The sequence below is a fragment of the Procambarus clarkii genome, chromosome 58 (genome assembly GCF_040958095.1).
Source record: "Procambarus clarkii isolate CNS0578487 chromosome 58, FALCON_Pclarkii_2.0, whole genome shotgun sequence".
In the NCBI taxonomy this organism is placed as follows: domain Eukaryota; kingdom Metazoa; phylum Arthropoda; class Malacostraca; order Decapoda; family Cambaridae; genus Procambarus; species Procambarus clarkii.
The window spans coordinates 1,153,300-1,175,350 of record NC_091207.1 but is presented as its reverse complement, the minus strand read 5'-3'; positions in this window follow the sequence as shown (position 1 = coordinate 1,175,350).

Sequence of the window (22,051 nt, the reverse complement as noted above, 5' to 3'; positions counted from 1 at the left end):
AAGGTGGAGATAAGGGAGGCAATTTGAGGGGACACAAATGGCATCCTGGACTCAAAACCCAGGGATAATGGCACGGACACGGACACTAACTAACCTAACCTAAGACTCTGACGGACACGGGAACATACGGAATCAAGACACACGCGGAAACAAGACACACTCAGGAGACACACACGAAATCAAGACACATAAGGAATCAAGGCACAGACCGAATCAAGAAACACAAGGAATCAAGAAACACAAGGAATCAAGACACACACGGAATCAAGAAACACAAGGAATCAAGAAACACAAGGAATCAAGAAACACAAGGAATCAAGAAACACAAGGAATCAAGACAAACACGAAACCAAGAAACACAAGGAATCAAGAAACACAAGGAATCAAGAAACACAAGGAATCAAGAAACACAAGGAATCAAAAACACAAGGAATCAAGACAAACACGAAACCAAGAAACACAAGGAATCAACAAACACAAGGAATCAAGACACGCACGGAATCAAGACACACACGGAATCAAGACACGCACGGAATCAAGACACACACGGAATCAAGAAACACAAGGAATCAAGAAACACAAGGAATCAAGAAACACACGGAATCAAAAACACAAGGAATCAAGAAACACAAGGAATCAAGACGCAAACGGAATGAAGACACACACGGAATCAAGACACAAACGGAATCAAGACACACACGGAATCAAGAAACACAAGGAATCAAGAAACACACGGAATCAAGAAACACAAGGAATCAAGACACAAACGGAATCAAGACACAGACGGAATCAAGAAACACAAGGAATCAAGGCACAGACGGAATCAAGACACACACGGAATCAAGACACGCACGGAATCAAGAAACACAAGGAATCAAGAAACACACGGAATCAAGAAACACAAGGAATCAAGAAACACAAGGAATCAAGAAACACAAGGAATCAAGACAAACACGGAATCAAGAAACACAAGGAATCAAGAAACACAAGGAATCAAGACAAACACGGAATCAAGAAACACAAGGAATCAAGAAACACAAGGAATCAAGACACACACGGAATCAAGACACACACGGAATCAAGACACACAAGGAATCAAGAAACAAAAGGAATCAAGAAACACACGGAATCAAGACATACACGGAATTAGGAAACACAAGGAATCAAGACACAAACGGAATCAAGACACACACGGAATCAAGACACAGGAATGCACAGACGGAATCAAGACACACACGGAATCAAGACACACACGGAATCAAGAAACACAAGGATCAAGCAAGACGGATCAAGACACACGGACTCAAGACACACACGGAATCAAGACACACACGGACACTGACACGATCCCAAGGTGGAGATAAGGGAGGCAATTTGAGGGGACACAAATGGCATCCTGGACTCAATACCCCAGGGATAATGACATAGACACGGACACGGACACGGATACGGACACTCATAGACTCTAACGGACACGGACACACGGAATCAACACACGGACTCAAGACACACACGGACTCAAGACACACACATCAAGACACACACGGACTCAAGACACACAGAATCAAGACACACATGGACACTGACACGATCCCAAGGTGGAGATAAGGGAGGCAATTTGAGGGGACACAAATGGCATCCTGGACTCAAAACCCCAGGGATAATGGCACGAACACGGACACTAACTAACCTAACCTAAGACTCTGACGGACACGGGAACATACGGAATCAAGACACACGCGGAAACAAGACACACTCAGGAGACACACACGAAATCAAGACACATAAGGAATCAAGGCACAGACCGAATCAAGAAACAAAGGAATCAAGAAACACAAGGAATCAAGACACACACGGAATCAAGAAACACAAGGAATCAAGAAACACAAGGAATCAAGAAACACAAGGAATCAAGACAAACACGAAACCAAGAAACACAAGGAATCAAGAAACACAAGGAATCAAGAAACACAAGGAATCAAGAAACACAAGGAATCAAGACAAACACGAAACCAAGAAACACAAGGAATCAAGAAACACAAGGAATCAAGACACGCACGGAATCAAGACACACACGGAATCAAGACACGCACGGAATCAAGACACACACGGAATCAAGACACGCACGGAATCAAGAAACACAAGGAATCAAGAAACACACGGAATCAAAAACACAAGGAATCAAGAAACACAAGGAATCAAGACACAAACGGAATCAAGACACACACGGAATCAAGACACAAACGGAATCAAGACACACACGGAATCAAGAAACACAAGGAATCAAGAAACACACGGAATCAAGAAACACAAGAATCAAGACACAAACGGAATCAAGACACACACGGAATCAAGAAACACAAGGAATCAAGGCACAGACGGAATCAAGACACACACGGAATCAAGACACGCACGGAATCAAGAAACACAAGGAATCAAGAAACACACGGAATCAAGAAACACAAGGAATCAAGAAACACAAGGAATCAAGAAACACAAGGAATCAAGACAAACACGGAATCAAGAAACACAAGGAATCAAGAAACACAAGGAATCAAGACACACACGGAATCAAGACACACACGGAATCAAGACACACAAGGAATCAAGAAACAAAAGGAATCAAGAAACACACGGAATCAAGACACACACGGAATTAAGAAACACAAGGAATCAAGACACAAACGGAATCAAGACACACACGGAATCAAGAAACACAAGGAATGCACAGACGGAATCAAGACACACACGGAATCAAGAAACACAAGGAATCAAGGCACAGACGGAATCAAGACACACACGGAATCAAGACATACACGGAATCAAGGCACACTCGGAATCAAGAAACACAAGGAATCAAGGCACAGACGGAATCAAGACACACAAGGAATCAAGGCACATACGGAATCAAGAAACACAAGGAATCAAGGCACAGACGGAATCAAGACACACACGGAATCAAGACACACGGAATCAACAAACACACGGAATCAAGACACACACGGAATCAACAAACACAAGGAATCAAGACACAAACGGAATCAAGACACACACGGAATCAAGAAACACAAGGAATCAAGGCACAGACGGAATCAAGACACACACGGAATCAAGACACACACGGAATCAAGACACGCACGGAATCAAGAAACACAAGGAATCAAGACACACACGGAATCAAGAAACACAAGGAATCAAGACACACACGGAATCAAGAAACACAAGGAATCAAAACTCAACTCAAGACACATACACGGACAGAGATAAAAAATTTAAACATCTAAAAGGAATGTGGCGTTTTTTTGTTTTTTTTTATCAAAAAAACTGTTTTAAATTTGTCAACGTGAGAACTGCCAGAAGGTCAATCATCGGCTGTCCAGAGAATCTATCGAACCTGATGCTGCTACAGGAGAGGACAATATTGCAACCGTTTCGACAGGCTCGAACGCAGGTCTATCCGGATTAAGAATATGTTCTATCCGACTTGGATAGAACATGTTCAAAGTACAGTAACTTGTGTAAAGAAGAATGAACCTTTTTTTTCAACCTATGCGAGACAAATAATTGAATATGCAGCCCCAGCCTTTTTTCCAACAGAGCTGAGAGTTATGAGTTACATAACTTCTGGAAAACTACTTGAGCAATTGATTGATGGTTGAGAGGTGGGACCAAAGATCTGAATATCAAACCTAGCAAACACAACTAGGTGAATACAACTAGGTGAGAACAAACTTACAAAAACCCACAGTTGTAGATGCAAACTCCATTCATAATTTTAAAAGTTGATATGACAGGAAAATAGACCAGGAGTCATTGCTTTAAACAACCGGCGGCTATATTGTCAGCGTTCAAAAACTGATGCTCAGTCCTGCAAGTACAAATAGGTGAGTACACAGAAATATGAAACATGTGTGTGTTCCTTCTAGACACAGTTCCTAGTTCAGTTCTAGTTCCTTCTAGATCGGGGATTCCTGGATCGAAACCCGGCCAGGCAGGACTGAAATTATTGGTAGCGTTTCCTATCACCTAATGCCTCTGTTCTCCTAGCAGTAAACAGGTATCCAGGAGTTGTGAGCTTCATGTAGGGTTGCATCCTAGTGAGGGTCAGTCAGGGTGTTCGATCTTGTGAGGTGGGTGTTGGTTAGGTTAGGTTAGGTTAGGTTTGGTTAGGTTAGGTTAGGTTTAGGTTAAGTTTGGTTAGGTTAGGTTAGGTTAGGTTAAGTTTGGTTAGGTTAGGTTAGGTTAGGTTAAGTTTGGTTAGGTTAGGTTTGGTTAGGTTAGGTTAGGTTAGGTTAGGTTAGGTTAGGTTTAGGTTAGGTTAGGTTAGGTTAGGTTTGTTAGGTTAGGTTTGGTTAGGTTTAGGTTAGGTTAGGTTAGGTTAGGTTAGGTTAGGTTAGGTTAGGTTAGGTTAGGTTAGTTAGGTTAGGTAGGTTAGGTTAGGTTAGGTTAGGTTAGGTTAGGTTAGGTTAGTTAGGTTAGGTTACGTTAGTTAGGTTAGGTTAGGTTAAGTTTGGTTAGGTTAGGTTAGGTTAGGTTAGGTTAGGTTACGTTAGTTAGGTTAGGTTAGGTTAAGTTTGGTTAGGTTAGGTTAGGTTAAGTTTGGTTAGGTTAGGTTTGGTTAGGTTAGGTTAGGTTTAGGTTAGGTGAGGTTAAGTTTGGTTAGGTTAGGTTAGGTTAAGTTTGGTTAGGTTAGGTTTGGTTAGGTTAGGTTAGGTTAGGTTTAGGTTAGGTTAGGTTAGGTTAGGTTAGGTTAGGTTAGGTTAGGTTAGGTTAGGTTAGGTTAGGTTAGGTTTGTTAGGTTAGGTTTGGTTAGGTTTAGGTTAGGTTAGGTTAGTTAGGTTAGGTTTGGTTAGGTTTAGGTTAGGTTAGGTTAGGTTTGTTAGGTTAGGTTTAGGTTAGGTTAGGTTAGGTTAGGTTAGTTAGGTTAGGTTTGGTTAGGTTTAGGTTAGGTTAGGTTAGGTTAGTTAGGTTAGGTTAGGTTAGGTTAGGTTACGTTAGTTAGGTTAGGTTAGGTTAGGTGGTTAGGTTTAGGTTAGGTTAGGTTAGTTAGGTTAGGTTAGGTTAGATTAGGTTAGGTTAGTTAGGTTAGGTTTGGTTAGGTTAGGTTACGTTACGTTAGTTAGGTTAGGTTAGATTAGTTAGGTTAGGTTAGTTAGGTTAGGTTAGGTTAGGTTAGTTAGGTTAGGTTTGGTTTGGTTAGCTTAGTTAGGTAAGTTAGGTAGATTGGGTTTAGGTGTAGGTTAGGTTAGATTTAGATTAGGTTAAGTTATATTAGGTTTGGTTTTAGATTGTGGTAGGTTATAGGTTAGGGTAGGGTATAGGTTAGGCTAGGTTAAGTTAGGAAATAGGCCAAGAGTTATTGCTATAAACAACCGACGGCTTAAAGGCAGACTCTAAGATTAACGCTCGATCCTCCTGGCACAAATAGGTGAGTACACATATATGTAACATGAATGATGTGTTCCTTCTCGACTCTCAATAAGGGATTCCAGGGTTCGAATCGCGGTCGGGTAGGGCTGTAATTGTTGGTAGCGTTTCCTATCACCCAATGCACCTGTTCACCTAGCAGTAAATAGGTATCCAGGAGTTAGTGAGCTACTAGCATCCTGTTGAGTGAGGGTTAGTTTAACCTTGTGGGGTGGGTGTTGGAGACCACTTTATAATCCTAACATGTATATATAGACTGCCTGACTGCCTGTCCCCCGACTCAAAGAAGTTATATGTATTGACTCAATGAAGCCTAAGAGAACATAATCCAAGGCCTAAGAGTAGTCATTCGTGCTTAGAAGAGGATTGTTTAGGTTTTATAAATAGCGGCGGGTGGCATTTATAAGTGATTTGTGCGAGATCAATGGCACCAAACTATCATTAATGGAGAATTGGCTGGTATGTGTGAGTATCCTCCGCCGCAGTTACCATTATCATCACTCACTCACTCACAAGTTATTGGTTACCACTTGTATGCAATAACAACGGCCATACTACCACTTAAAGGACACTGCTTCTCGTCCCATTAGCCAAGTTAAGCAACTTTCAATTTGGTTAGTAATTGGATGGGTAACCTGCCTGGTAACACCAACTGCTAGTACTGCTGATGGCATTCATATTTGGACAGTCCCTGTGGATCAGTGGTAAGGCACTCACCTCGCGCTTCTCAAGCGATTTCGCCTGGGTTCATATCCTGGCTGGCAGGGGAAGAGCGGATTGACTAGGCACCAATCCTTAACTTAACGATTCTCTTCACGAAGCAGTGAATGGGTACCTGGTTGTTAAACGGTTTGTCGGGTTGTGTTCCAGGGAAAATTAACAATGAGTTTGTGTGTACTCACCTAATTGTACTCACCTTATTGTGCTTGCGGGGGTTGAGCTCTGGCTCTTTGGTCTGCCTCTCAACCGTCAATCAACAGGAGTACTGGTTCCTGAGCCTATTGGGCTCTATCATATCTACACTTGAAACTGTGTATGGAGTCAGCCTCCACCACATCACTTCCTAATGCATTCCATTTGTCAACTACTCTGACACTAAAAAAGTTCTTTCTAATATCTCTGTGGCTCATTTGGGCACTCAGTTTCCACCTGTGTCCCCTAGTACGTGTGCCCCTTGTTTTAAATAGCCTACCTTTATCTACCCTATCGATTCCCTTGAGAATCTTGAATGTGGTGATCATGTCCCCCTTAACTCTTCTGTCTTCCAACGAAGTGAGGTTTAATTCCCGTAGTCTCTCCTCGTAGCTCATACCTCTTAGCTCGGGTTCTAGTCTGGTGGCAAACCTTTGAACCTTTTCCAGTTTAGTCTTATGCTTGACTAGATGTGGACTCCATGCTGGAGCTGCATACTTGGGGATTGGTCTGACATATGTGGTATATAATGTTCTCAAAGATTCCTTTCAGTGTGTGTGTATTTTATAAGAAAGAGACACATAAACATGTGTGTGAATGAATATGTACACCAATAATAGTGAATGGGCTGGCATGTGTGAGTATTAATGTATACTATGGGCCACACTCACTGAAATATGTTGTCTGTGTGTGTACATACGTGTAATTGGAGTGACTTATCCACGTGAATTTATCTGTGTGTGTATATCCAATATGAGTGATCCTTGTCATAATTGTGACAGTTTCTGCAATTTGACTGTCGAGACTGTATGTATGTTTGTATATATGTGTGTGTGTGTGTGTGTGTGTCTGTATATATGTGTGTGTGTGTGTGTGTGTCTGTATATATGTGTGTGTGTGTGTATATATATGTGTGTGTGCGCGCGCGCGCACGAATGTCGCGCTCTGAAATATGTACCTATGATTATTAGAGTATACCATTCGAGAAAAAATGTCTAACTATTTATCGGTCCATTCTCTCTCTCTGTGCCGGCCTTCCTGCTAAAACTTGTCCACTCATTATGCTGTTGAATATCTATCTCCAATGGTCATTTACCATTAATTAATATATTATTAAGCAGATAAAGTCCTTTACAAATATCTTCATCTTTTAAAGCACATATCTTTCTTCTAACATGAATCACTATAACTCATATACTTTCATCAGTTCCAAACACTTTTCTTATTCCTTCCTTAACATCTTTCCTTATATAACCTATCTCCACAAATTAATATCTTAATGATTAACTGGCAACTCCATGCCTTTCCCTCCCCCTACCCCTCAGGCACCCCCTCTGCAGCTCCCTCGGCCCCCACCCCCCTACCAACACCCTAGCCCGCAACCGAGGCCCAAATAAACTACCCCCATACCACAATTACTAGAGACCACCCCCGCCCCCTCCCCCGACCCCCGCCTAACAGAGAAAATGACCGCCACAACGCTATACTTACCCAGCCGAACCGTTCGTTCGCGTATGTACTATTTATTGTTGAAAAAACTTAGAATAAAACAAACCGGATTTTCATTCCCTAGTAAAACACATATATATATGTATACAAAACGAGGCCTAGATTAGCACATATTAGGTATTGGATTGCTTGTTTACCATTCACAAACTCATTTGGACACACACACACCACACTAAATATTAAATAATACATACCTTTAAACACACACACACACACACACACACACACGTCAGTTTGCCTAAATTCTCCAATATTCATTCATGAAACTGCCTCACTGGACTGCAACCTCATCGAATAAGCTGTCATGTATTTCTAACTCTCAACACAAACTCACAACTTCACACGTCAATCATTGCAAATGTTGATAAATAGACATTACTAACCTTACTACGAGATATAAATACAAGTGCAAAATTTGATTCAGAAGGCAACTCCAGCGTGGCCTAGTCGGATAGAACATGTTCTTAATCCGGATAGACCTGCGTTCGAGCCTGTCGAAACGGTTGCAAGTACAGGGCACAGATTTATCTGTGTGTCCCCTCCTGTAGGAGCATCAGTTTCGATAGATTCTCTGGATAGCTGAAGATTGATTGACTGACCCCTTGGAATGTGGGGAAGGGTTGAAATCCGGGGGCCCACGGACGGATACCTGGATCCACTGACCTCGGGCAGGTCTTTCAATTCACCTGGATTTCAGGTGGGGAGAAGGGAGGCAATTTGGGTCGACACAAATAGCTTCCTGGACCCAAAACCCCAAAGACACCCAGACACACGGAATCAAGACGCACACGGCTGCAGGAGACACAAGGACTCAAGACACACGCGGACTCAAGACACACACGGAATCAAGACTCGCGGACTCAAGACACACGCGGACTCAAGACACACACGGAATCAAGACTCGCGGACTCAAGACACACGCGGAATCAAGACACACGCAGACTCAAGACACACGCGGAATCAAGACACACACGGACTCAAGACACACATGGACTCAAGACACAAACGGATTCAAGACACACGCGGACTCAAGACACACACGGAATCAAGACACACACGGACACTGACACGATCCCAAGGTAAGATAAGATATAAGATAAGGGAGGCAATTTGAGGGGACACAAATGGCATCCTGGACTCAATACCCCAGGGATAATGACATAGACACGGACACGGACACGGATACGGACACTCATAGACTCTAACGGACACGGACACACGGAATCAATACACGGACTCAAGACACACACGGACTCAAGACACACACAGAATCAAGACACACATGGACACTGACACGATCCCAAGGTGGAGATAAGGGAGGCAATTTGAGGGGACACAAATGGCATCCTGGACTCAAAACCCCAGGGATAATGGCACGGACACGGACACTAACTAACCTAACCTAAGACTCTGACGGACACGGGAACATACGGAATCAAGACACACGCGGAAACAAGACACACTCAGGAGACACACACGAAATCAAGACACATAAGGAATCAAGGCACAGACCGAATCAAGAAACACAAGGAATCAAGAAACACAAGGAATCAAGACACACACGGAATCAAGAAACACAAGGAATCAAGAAACACAAGGAATCAAGAAACACAAGGAATCAAGACAAACACGAAACCAAGAAACACAAGGAATCAAGAAACACAAGGAATCAATAAACACAAGGAATCAAGAAACACAAGGAATCAAGAAACACAAGGAATCAAGACAAACACGAAACCAAGAAACACAAGGAATCAAAAACACAAGGAATCAAGACACGCACGGAATCAAGACACACACGGAATCAAGACACGCACGGAATCAAGACACACACGGAATCAAGAAACACAAGGAATCAAGAAACACAAGGAATCAAGACACAAACGGAATGAAGACACACACGGAATCAAGACACAAACGGAATCAAGACACACACGGAATCAAGAAACACAAGGAATCAAGAAACACACGGAATCAAGAAACACAAGGAATCAAGACACAAACGGAATCAAGACACAGACGGAATCAAGAAACACAAGGAATCAAGACACGCACGGAATCAAGAAACACAAGGAATCAAGAAACACACGGAATCAAGAAACACAAGGAATCAAGAAACACAAGGAATCAAGAAACACAAGGAATCAAGACAAACACGGAATCAAGAAACACAAGGAATCAAGAAACACAAGGAATCAAGACACACACGGAATCAAGACACACGGAATCAAGACACACAAGGAATCAAGAAACAAAAGGAATCAAGAAACACACGGAATCAAGAAACACAAGGAATGCACAGACGGAATCAAGACACAACGGAATCAAGACACACACGGAATCAAGAAACACAAGGAATCAAGGCACAGACGGAATCAAGACACACACGGAATCAAGACATACACGGAATCAAGACACACACGGACACTGACACGATCCCAAGGTGGAGATAAGGGAGGCAATTTGAGGGGACACAAATGGCATCCTGGACTCAATACCCCAGGGATAATGACATAGACACGGACACGGACACGGATACGGACACTCATAGACTCTAACGGACACGGACACACGGAATCAACACACGGACTCAAGACACACACGGACTCAAGACACACACAGAATCAAGACACACGTGGACACTGACACGATCCCAAGGTGGAGATAAGGGAGGCAATTTGAGGGGACACAAATGGCATCCTGGACTCAAAACCCCAGGGATAATGGCACGAACACGGACACTAACTAACCTAACCTAAGACTCTGACGGACACGGGAACATACGGAATCAAGACACACGCGGAAACAAGACACACTCAGGAGACACACACGAAATCAAGACACATAAGGAATCAAGGCACAGACCGAATCAAGAAACAAAAGGAATCAAGAAACACAAGGAATCAAGACACACACGGAATCAAGAAACACAAGGAATCAAGAAACACAAGGAATCAAGAAACACAAGGAATCAAGACAAACACGAAACCAAGAAACACAAGGAATCAAGAAACACAAGGAATCAAGAAACAAAGGAAAAGAAACACAAGGAATCAAGACAAACACGAAACCAAGAAACACAAGGAATCAAGAAACACAAGGAATCAAGACACGCACGGAATCAAGACACACACGGAATCAAGACACGCACGGAATCAAGACACACACGGAATCAAGACACGCACGGAATCAAGAAACACAAGGAATCAAGAAACACACGGAATCAAGAAACACAAGTAATCAAGAAACACAAGGAATCAAGACACAAACGGAATCAAGACACACACGGAATCAAGACACAAACGGAATCAAGACACACACGGAATCAAGAAACACAAGGAATCAAGAAACACACGGAATCAAGAAACACAAGAAATCAAGACACAAACGGAATCAAGACACACACGGAATCAAGAAACACAAGGAATCAAGGCACAGACGGAATCAAGACACACACGGAATCAAGACACGCACGGAATCAAGAAACACAAGGAATCAAGAAACACACGGAATCAAGAAACACAAGGAATCAAGAAACACAAGGAATCAAGAAACACAAGGAATCAAGACAAACACGGAATCAAGAAACACAAGGAATCAAGAAACACAAGGAATCAAGACACACACGGAATCAAGACACACACGGAATCAAGACACACAAGGAATCAAGAAACAAAAGGAATCAAGAAACACACGGAATCAAGACACACACGGAATTAAGAAACACAAGGAATCAAGACACAAACGGAATCAAGACACACACGGAATCAAGAAACACAAGGAATGGACAGACGGAATCAAGACACACACGGAATCAAGAAACACAAGGAATCAAGGCACAGACGGAATCAAGACACACACGGAATCAAGACATACACGGAATCAAGGCACACTCGGAATCAAGAAACACAAGGAATCAAGGCACAGACGGAATCAAGACACACAAGGAATCAAGGCACATAAGGAATCAAGAAACACAAGGAATCAAGGCACAGACGGAATCAAGACACACACGGAATCAAGACACACGGAATCAACAAACACACGGAATCAAGACACACACGGAATCAACAAACACAAGGAATCAAGACACAAACGGAATCAAGACACACACGGAATCAAGAAACACAAGGAATCAAGGCACAGACGGAATCAAGACACACACGGAATCAAGACACACACGGAATCAAGACACGCACGGAATCAAGAAACACAAGGAATCAAGACACACACGGAATCAAGAAACACATGGAATCAAGAAACACAAGGAATCAAGAAACACACGGAATCAAGAAACACAAGGAATCAAGACACAAACGGAATCAAGACACAGACGGAATCAAGAAACACAAGGAATCAAGGCACAGACGGAATCAAGACACACACGGAATCAAGACACGCACGGAATCAAGAAACACAAGGAATCAAGAAACACACGGAATCAAGAAACACAAGGAATCAAGAAACACAAGGAATCAAGAAACACAAGGAATCAAGACAAACACGGAATCAAGAAACACAAGGAATCAAGAAACACAAGGAATCAAGACACACACGGAATCAAGACACACACGGAATCAAGACACACAAGGAATCAAGAAACAAAAGGAATCAAGAAACACACGGAATCAAGACATACACGGAATTAGGAAACACAAGGAATCAAGACACAAACGGAATCAAGACACACACGGAATCAAGAAACACAAGGAATGCACAGACGGAATCAAGACACACACGGAATCAAGACACACACGGAATCAAGAAACACAAGGAATCAAGGCACAGACGGAATCAAGACACACACGGAATCAAGACATACACGGAATCAAGACACACACGGACACTGACACGATCCCAAGGTGGAGATAAGGGAGGCAATTTGAGGGGACACAAATGGCATCCTGGACTCAATACCCCAGGGATAATGACATAGACACGGACACGGACACGGATACGGACACTCATAGACTCTAACGGACACGGACACACGGAATCAACACACGGACTCAAGACACACACGGACTCAGGACACACACAGAATCAAGACACACGTGGACACTGACACGATCCCAAGGTGGAGATAAGGGAGGCAATTTGAGGGGACACAAATGGCATCCTGGACTCAAAACCCCAGGGATAATGGCACGAACACGGACATTAACTAACCTAACCTAAGACTCTGACGGACACGGGAACATACGGAATCAAGACACACGCGGAAACAAGACACACTCAGGAGACACACACGAAATATAGACACATAAGGAATCAAGGCACAGACCGAATCAAGAAACAAAAGGAATCAAGAAACACAAGGAATCAAGACACACACGGAATCAAGAAACACAAGGAATCAAGAAACACAAGGAATCAAGAAACACAAGGAATCAAGACAAACACGAAACCAAGAAACACAAGGAATCAAGAAACACAAGAAATCAAGAAACACAAGGAATCAAGAAACACAAGGAATCAAGACAAACACGAAACCAAGAAACACAAGGAATCAAGAAACACAAGGAATCAAGACACGCACGGAATCAAGACACACACGGAATCAAGACACGCACGGAATCAAGACACACACGGAATCAAGACACACACGGAATCAAGAAACACAAGGAATCAAGAAACACACGGAATCAAGAAACACAAGTAATCAAGAAACACAAGGAATCAAGACACAAACGGAATCAAGACACACACGGAATCAAGACACAAACGGAATCAAGACACACACGGAATCAAGAAACACAAGGAATCAAGAAACACACGGAATCAAGAAACACAAGAAATCAAGACACAAACGGAACCAAGACACACACGGAATCAAGAAACACAAGGAATCAAGGCACAGACGGAATCAAGACACACACGGAATCAAGACACGCACGGAATCAAGAAACACAAGGAATCAAGAAACACACGGAATCAAGAAACACAAGGAATCAAGAAACACAAGGAATCAAGAAACACAAGGAATCAAGACAAACACGGAATCAAGAAACACAAGGAATCAAGAAACACAAGGAATCAAGACACACACGGAATCAAGACACACACGGAATCAAGACACACAAGGAATCAAGAAACAAAAGGAATCAAGAAACACACGGAATCAAGACACACACGGAATTAAGAAACACAAGGAATCAAGACACAAACGGAATCAAGACACACACGGAATCAAGAAACACAAGGAATGGACAGACGGAATCAAGACACACACGGAATCAAGAAACACAAGGAATCAAGGCACAGAGACGGAATCAAGACACACACGGAATCAAGACATACACGGAATCAAGGCACACTCGGAATCAAGAAACACAAGGAATCAAGGCACAGACGGAATCAAGACACACAAGGAATCAAGGCACATAAGGAATCAAGAAACACAAGGAATCAAGGCACAGACGGAATCAAGACACACACGGAATCAAGACACACGGAATCAACAAACACACGGAATCAAGACACACACGGAATCAACAAACACAAGGAATCAAGACACAAACGGAATCAAGACACACACGGAATCAAGAAACACAAGGAATCAAGGCACAGACGGAATCAAGACACACACGGAATCAAGACACACACGGAATCAAGACACGCACGGAATCAAGAAACACAAGGAATCAAGACACACACGGAATCAAGAAACACATGGAATCAAGACACACACGGAATCAAGAAACACAAGGAATCAAAACTCAACTCAAGACACATACACGGACAGAGATAAAAAATTTAAACATCTAAGGAATGTGGCGTTTTTTTGTTTTGTTTTTATCAAAAAAAACTGTTTTAAATTTGTCAACGTTAGAACTGCCAGAAGGTCAATCATCGGCTGTCCAGAGAATCTATCGAACCTGATGCTGCTACAGGAGAGGACAATATGTGCCCTGTAATTGCAACCGTTTCGACAGGCTCGAACGCAGGTCTATCCGGATTAAGAATATGTTCTATCCGACTTGGATAGAACATGTTCAAAGTAACATTTCTAACTTGTGTAAAGAAGAATGAACCTTTTTTTTCAACCTATGCGAGACAAATAATTGAATATGCAGCCCCAGCCTTTTTTCCAACAGAGCTGAGAGTTATGAGTTACATAACTTCTGGAAAACTACTTGAGCAATTGATTGATGGTTGAGAGGTGGGACCAAAGATCTGAATATCAAACTAGCAAACACAACTAGGTGAATACAACTAGGTGAAAACAAACTTACAAAAACCCACAGTTGTAGATGCAAACTCCATTCATAATTTTAAAAGTTGATATGACAGGAAAATAGACCAGGAGTCATTGCTTTAAACAACCGGCGGCTATATTGTCAGCGTTCAAAACCTGATGCTCAGTCCTGCAAGTACAAATAGGTGAGTACACAGAAATATGAAACATGTGTGTGTTCCTTCTAGACTAACGATCTGGATTCCTGGATCGAAACCCGGCCAGGCAGGACTGAAATTATTGGTAGCGTTTCCTATCACCTAATGCCTCTGTTCTCCTACCAGTAAACAGGTATCCAGGAGTTGTGAGCTTCATGTAGGGTTGCATCCTAGTGAGGGTCAGTCAGGGTGTTCGATCTTGTGAGGTGGGTGTTGGTTAGGTTAGGTTAGGTTAGGTTTGGTTAGGTTAGGTTAGGTTTAGGTTAAGTTTGGTTAGGTTAGGTTAGGTTAGGTTAAGTTTGGTTAGGTTAGGTTAGGTTAGGTTAAGTTTGGTTAGGTTAGGTTTGGTTAGGTTAGGTTAGGTTAGGTTAGGTTAGGTTAGGTAGGTTTAGGTTAGGTTAGGTTAGGTTAGGTTTGTTAGGTTAGGTTTGGTTAGGTTTAGGTTAGGTTAGGTTAGGTTAGTTAGGTTAGGTTAGGTTAGGTTAGGTTAGGTTAGTTAGGTTAGGTTAGGTTTAGGTTAGGTTAGGTTAGGTTAGGTTAGGTTAGGTTTGGTTAGTTAGGTTAGGTTACGTTAGTTAGGTTAGGTTAGGTTAAGTTTGGTTAGGTTAGGTTAGGTTAGGTTAGGTTAGGTTAGGTTACGTTAGTTAGGTTAGGTTAGGTTAAGTTTGGTTAGGTTAGGTTAGGTTAAGTTGGTTAGGTTAGGTTTGGTTAGGTTATTTTAGGTTTAGGTTAGGTGAGGTTAAGTTTGGTTAGGTTAGGTTAGGTTAGTTTGGTTAGGTTAGGTTTGGTTAGGTTAGGTTAGGTTAGGTTTAGGTTAGGTTAGGTTAGGTTAGGTTAGGTTAGGTTAGGTTAGGTTTAGGTTAGGTTAGGTTAGGTTTGTTAGGTTAGGTTTGGTTAGGTTAGGTTAGGTTAGGTTAGTTAGGTTAGGTTTGGTTAGGTTAGGTTAGGTTAGGTTAGGTTTGTTAGGTTAGGTTTAGGTTAGGTTAGGTTAGGTTATGTTAGTTAGGTTAGGTTTGGTTAGGTTTAGGTTAGGTTAGGTTAGGTTAGTTAGGTTAGGTTAGGTTAGGTTAGGTTAGTTAGTTAGGTTAGGTTAGGTTAGGTTTGGTTAGGTTAGGTTTGGTTAGGTTAGGTTAGGTTAGGTTAGGTTAGGTTAGGTTAGGTTAGGTTAGGTTTAGGTTAGGTTAGGTTAGGTTAGGTTTGTTAGGTTAGGTTTGGTTAGGTTAGGTTAGGTTAGGTTAGGTTAGTTAGGTTAGGTTAGGTTAGGTTAGGTTAGTTAGGTTAGGTTAGGTTAGGTTAGGTTAGGTTAGGTTAGGTTAGGTTAGGTTAGGTTAGGTTAGTTAGGTTAGGTTACGTTAGTTAGGTTAGGTTAGGTTAAGTTTGGTTAGGTTAGGTTAGGTTAGGTTAGGTTAGGTTACGTTAGTTAGGTTAGGTTAGGTTAAGTTTGGTTAGGTTAGGTTAGGTTAAGTTTGGTTAGGTTAGGTTTGGTTAGGTTAGGTTAGGTTTAGGTTAGGTGAGGTTAAGTTTGGTTAGGTTAGGTTAAGTTTGGTTAGGTTAGGTTTGGTTAGGTTAGGTTAGGTTAGGTTTAGGTTAGGTTAGGTTAGGTTAGGTTAGGTTAGGTTAGGTTAGGTTAGGTTAGGTTAGGTTTGTTAGGTTGGTTAGGTTTAGGTTAGGTTAGGTTAGTTAGGTTAGGTTTGGTTAGGTTTAGGTTAGGTTAGGTTAGGTTTGTTAGGTTAGGTTTAGGTTAGGTTAGGTTAGGTTAGGTTAGTTAGGTTAGGTTTGGTTAGGTTTAGGTTAGGTTAGGTTAGGTTAGTTAGGTTAGGTTAGGTTAGGTTAGGTTACGTTAGTTAGGTTAGGTTAGGTTAGGTTTGGTTAGGTTTAGGTTAGGTTAGTTAGGTTAGGTTAGGTTAGATTAGGTTAGGTTAGTTAGGTTAGGTTTGGTTAGGTTAGGTTACGTTACGTTAGTTAGTTAGGTTAGGTTAGATTAGTTAGGTTAGGTTAGTTAGGTTAGGTTAGGTTAGGTTAGTTAGGTTAGGTTTGGTTTGGTTAGCTTAGTTAGGTAAGTTAGGTAGATTGGGTTTAGGTGTAGGTTAGGTTAGATTTAGATTAGGTTAAGTTATATTAGGTTTGGTTTTAGATTGTGGTAGGTTATAGGTTAGGGTAGGGTATAGGTTAGGCTAGGTTAAGTTAGGAAATAGGCCAAGAGTTATTGCTATAAACAACCGACGGCTTAAAGGCAGACTCTAAGATTAACGCTCGATCCTCCTGGCACAAATAGGTGAGTACACATATATGTAACATGAATGATGTGTTCCTTCTCGACTCTCAATAAGGGATTCCAGGGTTCGAATCGCGGTCGGGTAGGGCTGTAATTGTTGGTAGCGTTTCCTATCACCCAATGCACCTGTTCACCTAGCAGTAAATAGGTATCCAGGAGTTAGTGAGCTACTAGCATCCTGTTGAGTGAGGGTTAGTTTAACCTTGTGGGGTGGGTGTTGGAGACCACTTTATAATCCTAACATGTATATATAGACTGCCTGACTGCCTGTCCCCCGACTCAAAGAAGTTATATGTATTGACTCAATGAAGCCTAAGAGAACATAATCCAAGGCCTAAGAGTAGTCATTCGTGCTTAGAAGAGGATTGTTTAGGTTTTATAAATAGCGGCGGGTGGCATTTATAAGTGATTTGTGCGAGATCAATGGCATCCAAACATTTCCATGTTGGTGCTATAGTCCACTTTTGGTTGGTTTGTTTGACTATAAGAACTATCATTAATGGAGAATTGGCTGGTATGTGTGAGTATCCTCCGCCGCAGTTACCATTATCATCACTCACTCACTCACAAGTTATTGGTTACCACTTGTATGCAATAACAACGGCCATACTACCACTTAAAGGACACTGCTTCTCGTCCCATTAGCCAAGTTAAGCAACTTTCAATTTGGTTAGTAATTGGATGGGTAACCTGCCTGGTAACACCAACTGCTAGTACTGCTGATGGCATTCATATTTGGACAGTCCCTGTGGATCAGTGGTAAGGCACTCACCTCGCGCTTCTCAAGCGATTTCGCCTGGGTTCATATCCTGGCTGGCAGGGGAAGAGCGGATTGACTAGGCACCAATCCTTAACTTAACGATTCTCTTCACGAAGCAGTGAATGGGTACCTGGTTGTTAAACGGTTTGTCGGGTTGTGTTCCAGGGAAAATTAACAATGAGTTTGTGTGTACTCACCTAATTGTACTCACCTTATTGTGCTTGCGGGGGTTGAGCTCTGGCTCTTTGGTCTGCCTCTCAACCGTCAATCAACAGGAGTACTGGTTCCTGAGCCTATTGGGCTCTATCATATCTACACTTGAAACTGTGTATGGAGTCAGCCTCCACCACATCACTTCCTAATGCATTCCATTTGTCAACTACTCTGACACTAAAAAAGTTCTTTCTAATATCTCTGTGGCTCATTTGGGCACTCAGTTTCCACCTGTGTCCCCTAGTACGTGTGCCCCTTGTTTTAAATAGCCTACCTTTATCTACCCTATCGATTCCCTTGAGAATCTTGAATGTGGTGATCATGTCCCCCTTAACTCTTCTGTCTTCCAACGAAGTGAGGTTTAATTCCCGTAGTCTCTCCTCGTAGCTCATACCTCTTAGCTCGGGTTCTAGTCTGGTGGCAAACCTTTGAACCTTTTCCAGTTTAGTCTTATGCTTGACTAGATGTGGACTCCATGCTGGAGCTGCATACTTGGGGATTGGTCTGACATATGTGGTATATAATGTTCTCAAAGATTCCTTTCAGTGTGTGTGTATTTTATAAGAAAGAGACACATAAACATGTGTGTGAATGAATATGTACACCAATTAATAGTGAATGGGCTGGCATGTGTGAGTATTAATGTATACTATGGGCCACACTCACTGAAATATGTTGTCTGTGTGTGTACATACGTGTAATTGGAGTGACTTATCCACGTGAATTTATCTGTGTGTGTATATATCCAATATGAGTGATCCTTGTCATAATTGTGACAGTTTCTGCAATTTGACTGTCGAGACTGTATGTATGTTTGTATATATGTGTGTGTGTGTGTGTGTGTGTGTCTGTATATATGTGTGTGTGTGTGTATATATATGTGTGTGTGCGCGCGCGCGCACGAATGTCGCGCTCTGAAATATGTACCTATGATTATTAGAGTATACCATTCGAGAAAAAATGTCTAACTATTTATCGGTCCATTCTCTCTCTCTGTGCCGGCCTTCCTGCTAAAACTTGTCCACTCATTATGCTGTTGAATATCTATCTCCAATGGTCATTTACCATTAATTAATATATTATTAAGCAGATAAAGTCCTTTACAAATATCTTCATCTTTTAAAGCACATATCTTTCTTCTAACATGAATCACTATAACTCATATACTTTCATCAGTTCCAAACACTTTTCTTATTCCTTCCTTAACATCTTTCCTTATATAACCTATCTCCACAAATTAATATCTTAATGATTAACTGGCAACTCCATGCCTTTAACTCAGGCCCCCCCTCTGCAGCTCCCTCGGCCCCCACCCCCCTACCAACACCCTACCCCCAACCGAGGCCCAAATATAACTACCCCCATACCACAATTACCAGAGACCACCCCCGCCCCCTCCCCCGACCCCCGCCTAACAGAGAAAATGACCGCCACAACGCTATACTTACCCAGCCGAACCGTTCGTTCGCGTATGTACTATTTATTGTTGAAAAAACTTAGAATAAAACAAACCGGATTTTCATTCCCTAGTAAAACACATATATATATGTATACAAAACGAGGCCTAGATTAGCACATATTAGGTATTGGATTGCTTGTTTACCATTCACAAACTCATTTGGACACACACACACCACACTAAATATTAAATAATACATACCTTTAAACACACACACACACACACACACACACGTCAGTTTGCCTAAATTCTCCAATATTCATTCATGAAACTGCCTCACTGGACTGCAACCTCATCGAATAAGCTGTCATGTATTTCTAACTCTCAACACAAACTCACAACTTCACACGTCAATCATTGCAAATGTTGATAAATAGACACTAACTAACCTTACTACGAGATATAAATACAAGTGCAAAATTTGATTCAGAAGGCAACTCCAGCGTGGCCTAGTCGGATAGAACATGTTCTTAATCCGGATAGACCTGCGTTCGAGCCTGTCGAAACGGTTGCAAGTACAGGGCACAGATTTATCTGTGTGTCCCCTCCTGTAGGAGCATCAGTTTCGATAGATTCTCTGGATAGCTGAAGATTGATTGACTGACCCCTTGGAATGTGGGGAAGGGTTGAAATCCGGGGGCCCACGGACGGATACCTGGATCCACTGACCTCGGGCAGGTCTTTCAATTCACCTGGATTTCAGGTGGGGAGAAGGGAGGCAATTTGGGTCGACACAAATAGCTTCCTGGACCCAAAACCCCAAAGACACCCAGACACACGGAATCAAGACGCACACGGCTGCAGGAGACACAAGGACTCAAGACACACGCGGAATCAAGACACACACGGACTCAAGACACACGCGGACTCAAGACACACACGGAATCAAGACTCGCGGACTCAAGACACACGCGGAATCAAGACACACGCAGACTCAAGACACACGCGGAATCAAGACACACACGGACTCAAGACACACATGGACTCAAGACACAAACGGATTCAAGACACACGCGGACTCAAGACACACACGGAATCAAGACACACACGGACACTGACACGATCCCAAGGTGGAGATAAGGGAGGCAATTTGAGGGGACACAAATGGCATCCTGGACTCAATACCCCAGGGATAATGACATAGACACGGACACGGACACGGATACGGACACTCATAGACTCTAACGGACACGGACACACGGAATCAATACACGGACTCAAGACACACACGGACTCAAGACACACACAGAATCAAGACACACATGGACACTGACACGATCCCAAGGTGGAGATAAGGGAGGCAATTTGAGGGGACACAAATGGCATCCTGGACTCAAAACCCCAGGGATAATGGCACGAACACGGACACTAACTAACCTAACCTAAGACTCTGACGGACACGGGAACATACGGAATCAAGACACACGCGGAAACAAGACACACTCAGGAGACACACACGAAATCAAGACACATAAGGAATCAAGGCACAGACCGAATCAAGAAACACAAGGAATCAAGAAACACAAGGAATCAAGACACACACGGAATCAAGAAACACAAGGAATCAAGAAACACAAGGAATCAAGAAACACAAGGAATCAAGACAAACACGAAACCAAGAAACACAAGGAATCAAGAAACACAAGGAATCAAGAAACACAAGGAATCAAGAAACACAAGGAATCAAGACAAACACGAAACCAAGAAACACAAGGAATCAAGAAACACAAGGAATCAAGACACGCACGGAATCAAGACACACACGGAATCAAGACACGCACGGAATCAAGACACACACGGAATCAAGACACGCACGGAATCAAGAAACACAAGGAATCAAGAAACACACGGAATCAAGAAACACAAGGAATCAAGAAACACAAGGAATCAAGACACAAACGGAATCAAGACACACACGGAATCAAGACACAAACGGAATCAAGACACACACGGAATCAAGAAACACAAGGAATCAAGAAACACACGGAATCAAGAAACACAAGGAATCAAGACACAAACGGAATCAAGACACACACGGAATCAAGAAACACAAGGAATCAAGGCACAGACGGAATCAAGACACACACGGAATCAAGACACG